The sequence below is a fragment of the Gossypium hirsutum genome, chromosome D07 (assembly GCF_007990345.1).
Source record: "Gossypium hirsutum isolate 1008001.06 chromosome D07, Gossypium_hirsutum_v2.1, whole genome shotgun sequence".
NCBI lineage: Eukaryota > Viridiplantae > Streptophyta > Magnoliopsida > Malvales > Malvaceae > Gossypium > Gossypium hirsutum.
In genome coordinates, this window is record NC_053443.1 from 48,825,139 (window position 1) to 48,832,948 (window position 7,810).

The following is a 7,810-nucleotide window of genomic DNA, read 5'->3' on the forward strand; positions in this document are numbered from 1 at the left end:
GTACTGTCATTAGATCATTGAAATCAGGGAATTGCATGATTATTGGTTATTGTTTTTTTTCCATTTAACCGGGGAGACATCAGCACAGTTCGCAAAGATATATTTGCTACTATTGTACTTAAATCCTTGAAGCATAGACATATGCAATGAAAATGCATTTCCAGGGTAACTGGATGCTATATGTATATGGTACCTGCGCGTCTGTATGAATGCGTATGTGATTTCTAACTTTTGATCCCAAGTTGAAAGGGATTGTAAAATTTTGTAATTGGATGGTAACGAGAGATCATGTAACTTTTTGTTAATGAATGAGCATTATGTTTGGATCTAAAGTATAATTTTCAAGCTACTTTTACTTTACCTTTTACTTTTTAGTTTAGAAGATAATTTAATTATTTGTTTCGCTAATAATATTTTAGCACATTAAAAATGCATTGTAGTTTAAAAAAATAATAAAGTAGGTTATATATTATTTTTATAATATTATATGTTATGATTTTTATTAATTCATATTTTAATAATTATTATATTAAGAATATTATTTAATTATATATTATTTTATTAAATTGTATTTAATCAATAATTATGTTTAAATAAGATTAAATTATTTATTTTTATTCAATTATATTTAATAATAATCTTATTAAAATTTAATAACAATATTAATAATCATCTACCTACAAAAATTTAGCTAAAGGTACTTTAGTCATTTAAGCCTTTTTTTTGTGCTATTACAATATTTATTTCATTCAACTAAATACAATAATACTATTATAGTTTTATTTCATTCCACTCAACTAAAGGACTGAATTACTGATTACAATTTTATTCCATTATAGTATTAGCCCCAACCAAACCTGGCGTAATTTTATTATAAACACTCAAATCACTCAAACTACAGTTCTTGTAAGCAGCTTATGCTGCAAGGAAAATAATAATGGAGGTAGCAAGAACTGTAAAGGACGTTTCTCCCCATGAGTTCGTGAAGGCCTATGCCGCCTATCTCAAACGGTCCAGTAAAGTTTGCTTTTAGAAACTTTTAAAAGAAATGGAGGCTTGCTTGTAGTTTTGAATGTTTCTTTAAACTATTTTTAGGGTTTTAGGCCTAGTTTGGAAAGTAGGGTAAGAGGTGAGGGAGAGAGCAAGAGGAGCAGCGACTGGTTAGAGAGATGGCAAGAGCGTTTTGGGGAACAAGAGTGATGGAGATAGTGAAGAAGCATGACTCTGGTGATCTCGTTTGGAAGAGAATTAAGCTCACTTCTACCCGCAAAGCCAAAGCTAAGAAGCGTCTCCATTGCGTTTGGCAGGTCCTTATATCCTTTGTACTAGCCCAAATTTGCCCGGGGCCCAAAAACCCAACTACCCAAACCTTAAACCAAACCTAATACCCTAAAACAGGCCTCACCCAAAACAATAAAATTACAGCCCAAAAAGAAAAAAACTAAAGGCCCAACAAGCCCAAAACTAAAACATTTTCAGAAAACCCTAGCCTCTATTGCAGCTAACCCTAGCGCCGCACCTACCTTCTGCCGCTCATCAACTCCTCTCTGCCACCGCCGTTCGCCTTGTCCCATCGCCACCTGCTTCACCTGCAAACAATAAAGAAAACCACAACAACAAGCAAGAGAAAAATGGGTGCTTTTTTATTTCGGCATAAAGACCGATGGTAAAGAAGATTTTAGAAGGGGGGATCACGATAATCGGGGCCTTTTCTCTTCTTTTTTGTAACATTTTCAAAAAAGAACAAGAGATTAATAAGAAAAAGGTTGATCCTAGCTTTTTTTCTGTTCTTGCGCATCTCTTTATTTATTTATTTATTTTTTTGTTATTTTCTATTTTTTTCTGTTGTTTTCATTACTCTTTTCAAACTAAAAAACAAGAAAAAGAACGAAAAAGAAAAGGGGTGAGTACCTGCTGGTTTCGAAAGCCTCGCCGGAGACTTCTTCCGGCATTGGAATCGGACCGAAAGGGGACAAAAGCCCCTCATTTTTCAGCCTATCAGGTCTAGAGGACTATTTTTTTGAGGGGATCGAGAACGGGTTTCAAAAGCTCGAATTTTGGGTACCTCTGGCCACCGTCCGTGGCGGAACCGACGGCAGTTTCTCGCCGGATTCTGGTAACGCTCGGAGAAGGCAGAAAGGGGGGGGGGGAATTTCTTTTCTTTTCCTTTGAGTTAAGACAGAAAATGAAGCTAAAGAAATAATTTGGGGTTTAAATACCCCAAACAAAACGGCGCCGTTTTGAGTAAGGGAGATCCGCGCGTCGACCCGACACGACCCGGAGGATCCGCGTGCTTTTGACTTTTGGGCTATTTGCGCGCGCAGTCCCTCCGATTTTGCAGCGCGTTGCAATTTGCCCCTTTTCATTATTTTCTTTTATTTTTAATTTGGCCCTAGAGTTTTATTTTGGTTTCATTTTGGTCCACTGTAGCACTGCCTTTTGGGGCTATGGTCTATTTACCATTTCGGTCCCCCTCTTTCGGCGCGCGTCACAATTTAGTCCCTTTTGTTTTTTTATTTCGATTTCGCCCCGTATTTTTGCTTTTACTTCGATTTAGTCCCTTTTTTTAGCACTTTTATTATTTTCTTCATTATTTTAATGTATTATTATTATTATTATTATCTACTTATTTATATTTATTTTATTTAAATTTCGGTACATGTATATATACGTGCATATATTTTTATGATATACATACATTATTTTTATAACATATATACTTATATATTTTTGTATATTTTACAACTTATATACATATCTATATATCTATATATATATTTTCGTTTTCATAAATATATATTTATATATATAATCTTTATAGTTTAAAATATACCTTTTTTTATATACTTTTTAAATTCATAAATACATACATATTACTTTATATACTTTAATTTATATACATGCATATCTTTTTATAAGTATATATATTTATATGTACATACTAACATTGTTTTATTTTATATATATCTTTTTATATTTTTATAATTTTAATCATTTTGTTATTTACTTATTTATTTAAGTTATCATGATTATTTTAAGGAAATGTTTTATTTTTATTTGCTTATACATTTGTTATTTTGTGAGTTGTTGGTTTATTCTTTTATTTATTTTATTTTAATTGCTACTGCTTGTATTATTTTTTTATATACTTTTGTATTCATTATGGTTTTGCCATGCATATTAACAATGTAATTTGTTTTCATATTCTTTTATTACGACTTCGTGTTTTATTTTACTCGATATAACCAAATTTGTTTAAAAAAATAGCATTTCGTGTTTAGATTTAAGAAAATCGTAATCCTAACTTATTGGGTTTCGATTTTCATAGTACATCTAAAACACGTGAATATTTGAAACTCAAGATTTAAACGATATCGGGAATTAAAAAAGGATCGTGTCTTAACTTATTGGTCGTGATTTTTTTTTAAATCTGAGATAGTTAAATATCTTTTAAATAAGCATTTTTTATCCGCGTATTGGGAATTCGAGACATTGTGTCCTAACTTATTGGATATGATTCTCTTTCTCGAATAACGTGAAATATGCCCATTTTTTCGAAAATTTTCAACGTTTTAATACAAGGATCGTATTTTTAAAATTCTTTAAAGTTTTCAATTTTCAACATTAAGTAATTAACTAGGTATCAATTTTGGGCGTATCGAGGGTGCTAATCCTTCCTCGTGCGTAATCGATTCCCGAACTCGTTTTTCTGAATTTCGTGAACTAAACTTGTTGTTTTAATAAAAATTAAATCGTTTATTAAAAAAATTACTTTTCGAGGTGACCCGATCACACCTCATCAAAAAAGATTGGTGGCGACTCCCGTTTTCGTTTTTATTTTCAAAATTCAAGTTGACCCCGTTTCATCAAAAAAATGGTGTCAACATCCTTCTCTCATTTTTTTTTAATGCCGAAACCTTTCTTCTTCTTGGGTTTTTGCCTTGCTGCTTGTTGCTTTATGCTTTCAATTGATTCACTTAGTTGTTGGGAAGTAGTTAGATTTATAGGGAAAATATGAAGTGTGGAAGAAGGTTGTGAACAAGTTCAAGTTAAGATTAATTGATAGTTTATTACATTTAGAGCTTAGTTGCAAATTTCGTATCCACAATTAATTGCACAGTCAATCATACATGCTCAAGATAACTTAGAGACTTTAACTTCATTTGGTATAATCTCCTGTAGCTCTTACAAAACAGTTCTTCCATTTTATGGCCAGTGGCATGTGTCTACTTAATTTCCGTTTGTGTTGTTTTCAAAGGGGTTTTAGTGGTAGGCTTGCATTAGATTGTGTCTAATCAGTGAACTCGAGTTCGGTGGTTTACAACTGTGCATATGTTATTTGGATTCTAGGTTGGTGTTATATGCAGGTATGTGCAACTTCAAATATTTTTCTATCTATTTGAAAGATCATACTGTCACATCTCAAAAATTAAGTTTAATATCATAAAAATTAAAATAGGATGAAATGATTAATTAAATAATAATAAAATATTAAAATAATTATTACATCTAAAATTGGGTGGTGAAAATTTGAATTAGGTGGTCTATTATTACATGACTTAAAACGGATTTTAAAAATAAAATCAGGTTTAAAAATAATTGAGAAAAATGTGTTTTAATTAAACTAAATACTGAGTTGAAAAACAAGAGAAAAATGAAAGTTTTAAAAGAAATTTTCCCTTAATTTTAAAAAAAAATTTACTCATATTCTTCCTTTTTGAAAACCCCCCGTGTCCCTTTCCCTCCCATTTAGCTTCACATTCAAAAAAATTTCTAATTTTAAATATGATATTTTCTCTCAAATTAGCTCATCCTTGGTGATTTTCTAGTTATCCAAACACCTCAACACCTTCTAATTTTAAAGAAACATCATTAAGTCCTCATCAAATTCGTCATTATTCTTCTCATGTTCAACTTCGAATTAGATCAATAATATGCTGTTTTCTTCAAATTGAGGTAATGTCTTGACTTATTATGATTAGATTGAGGCTACTATTTTCCTAATTTAGAATTTAATCGAGTGTGTTGAGAGTTTTTAAGATTTAAAACTTTTTAATTAAATTTTGGTTCAACAATGGTGAAATCTAAAATAATGAGTAAGCCTACTATTTTTGATTGAAATCTAATCTATTTTTAACTATATAGAATGTATTTGAACTCAATTTGATAGATCGATAATGAATTTTAATAAATTTCGATTTTTCTCCTTTTGTGTGTTCATATAAGCTTGATTGTTCCGGAAACTTTAAACTCGTGAGATTAGGTAGAATTAAAGGTTTAAAAGTGAAATTAGATGATATTTAGGAATATTAGAATCGAAATTAAGGTTTAGAGATAAAGCTTGAGTGGTTAAATACGTATTTCGATAAAACTAGTTAAATTTTTGGTAAGAGAAAAGTGAGCTTAGAGTGGTGATTTTGCTATATTTTTTGAGTTTAAGCTTGTCAATAATGATTTTATATTGTATTTAATGTGCATGCAAAGTTTCGGATTCATTGGGAGGTTTCACAAGTAATGCGAAAGGGAAAGACTGCTTGTTTGACATTGTTGTGCAAGGGGTATTGACTAAGGTGAGTGATCAGAGTTGTGATTCTTAGGAACGATTCCTAAGGTTGAATACGAGTTTAGGTTGGTCTAGTCACCTAACCTAAGCTTCAAAAGTAAGTATTCTTTCTTGATTGATGTACTATAAAATTCGATACTTGTTTATCGTGATATGTGAATCATGTGAAATATTAAGCATGTGTTGTGTGTAAATGACAATGATTGATAAGTGCTTGCTGGTTTTATGTGCACCTAAATAATTTAATATGAATATGGCTCTTTTGAGCAATTGTGATAGCATTTGAGAGTGCATTAAAAGAAGGGGTGAGCATTCGATCGAATCGAATCGAAAATTTTCGAGTTAATCGAGTTTTCGAATCTCATTTTATCATCTTAACTTTATTTGAAGTTTTCTCGAATCGAGTCGAGTGAGATGGAATTCAAATCGAATATATTTGTTCGAGTTAAATTTTAAAAAATAATTTTGGGTCCTTATAACCATCGTCACCCATCGTAATAAAATTTGTCCACCTTAATCAATTTTTTTATTAACTTTCATCACCTCATAATTTATTTATTAATTTTTTATATACTGGTTAGCTTTTTTGCTTGCTTAGTTGTTTCAAATATCTTGAGATTCTTGTCACTATATATTTTGGAATTAAAAAATATATTAAATGTAAAAATATGATTTTTAATAAAATTTATTTGAAAAATAAAATGTGAAATTGATACTAATATAAAAATTTAACACGAATATTTTATGGCATAATTAATAATTCAATTTTACTATAAATATTTAATATGACTAAACAATTCAATAATATAAATAATATAAAATGTGAAATTTAATTTAATATATAATAGCAGATATAAATAAAATTATTACTATTTATGTTTAGTGATTTTTTTTGGATAATTTTGATTTTTTATTTGAGAGTAAAGGGTGAGAAGTAAAAGTTTAGGGGGAAAATAAAAAGTTTTGGGGAATAAAAGTTTGAGGGAAAGTAAATAGGGAGAGTAAAATTTTGGAGGGAAAATATTAAAAAAAAATGGAGGGGGGAGGGTTTGGGGTAGATGGGAGGTGGGATGGGAAGGGAACAAAAGTTTTAGGGGAAAAGTGGGAGGGAGTAAAAATTTTGGGTGAAAATAAAAGGTTTTGAGGGTTTTGGGGAGTAAAATTTTGAGAAAAAGTAAATGGGAGAGAAAATTTTTGGTGGAAAATAGATTTTGGGTAGATTAGGGGGTTGGGAGGGGAGGGAAGTAAAAATTTTGGGGGACAGTGGGAAGGAGTAAAAGTTTCGAGGGAAAAGTAAAAAGGTTTGGGAGTTTGGGGTAAAAATGTAAAATATTATAGTTTGATATTCGAATTATTCGAGTTATTTGAATTATTCGTATTTGAAAACTCAACTCGATTCGAACTCGAAATTTGAAAAAAAAATTCGAGTTGATTCGAATAACTCAATTAACTCGAATAACTCGATTCGTTTAACTTGAAATTAGAATTATTTTTGATTTTTTTGAGTCGAATCGAGTTTTGCTCACCCCTAATTAAAAGTGTTGAGAAAGTGATTGAGAAAGTGGTGTTCAAGTGAAAGTTTGTATAAAATAATGAGTGAAAATGTGTATAAGTAGATATGTTGGCATTGTGATTATTTGGAACCATTGGATATCATTGGTATTCCATAGGATTGAGTATTCACCATCTTTATCATGTGTTAGGGCATTATGACCCGAAGATAGCGTTGGAGGGATACGGGAATATCGAGCATAGCTCTATTCACCGTAGATAGAGTGGTGTGTTTGGATTTGTTTAAAATTGAAAATTTGTTCTTATTAGTATAGATATTGATGTACCAATTAATACATTATGAATGTAGATTTGCATTATATTTGTGAAACACAAGAATGTCATGGAATTAGGTAATTTGTTTTTAGAGTGGTTACATTTGATATATATTTACTTTATACATTCTCATATTGAGATAAAAAAGTTCTGAAATTTTATAGAAAAGTTCAATCCATTACTTGTGTCAATGATATTTTATTAAGCGTATATAGTTTGATCTAATGTTTGTAGTTAACTTCAAATAATACCCTATAAAAAATTGCATTATTTAATTAAAATACTTACTATTATGTGATATTATTCGAAAATGCATGCATGGATTTCTTTTTCTTTTCAAAAACAAAAGGCAACCAATGGCTCTTTCTTATCGTCTATGGTTAGGTGATTTGCACTTGAACAAGGTTAAAGAGACGAACA

At 30.3% G+C, this 7,810-nt stretch overlaps 1 long non-coding RNA gene across 1 annotated transcript; it reads right to left on the reverse strand.

Moving 5' to 3' along the window:
• Positions 1 to 758: 758 nt before the first annotated feature.
• LOC121219513 (uncharacterized) lies at positions 759 to 2,165 on the reverse strand. Its single transcript, XR_005916317.1, has 2 exons — positions 1,912 to 2,165; positions 759 to 1,589 (listed from the first exon to the last, which is right to left on the reverse strand). It is a non-coding gene; the product is annotated as an uncharacterized lncRNA (long non-coding RNA).
• Positions 2,166 to 7,810: the final 5,645 nt, after the last annotated feature.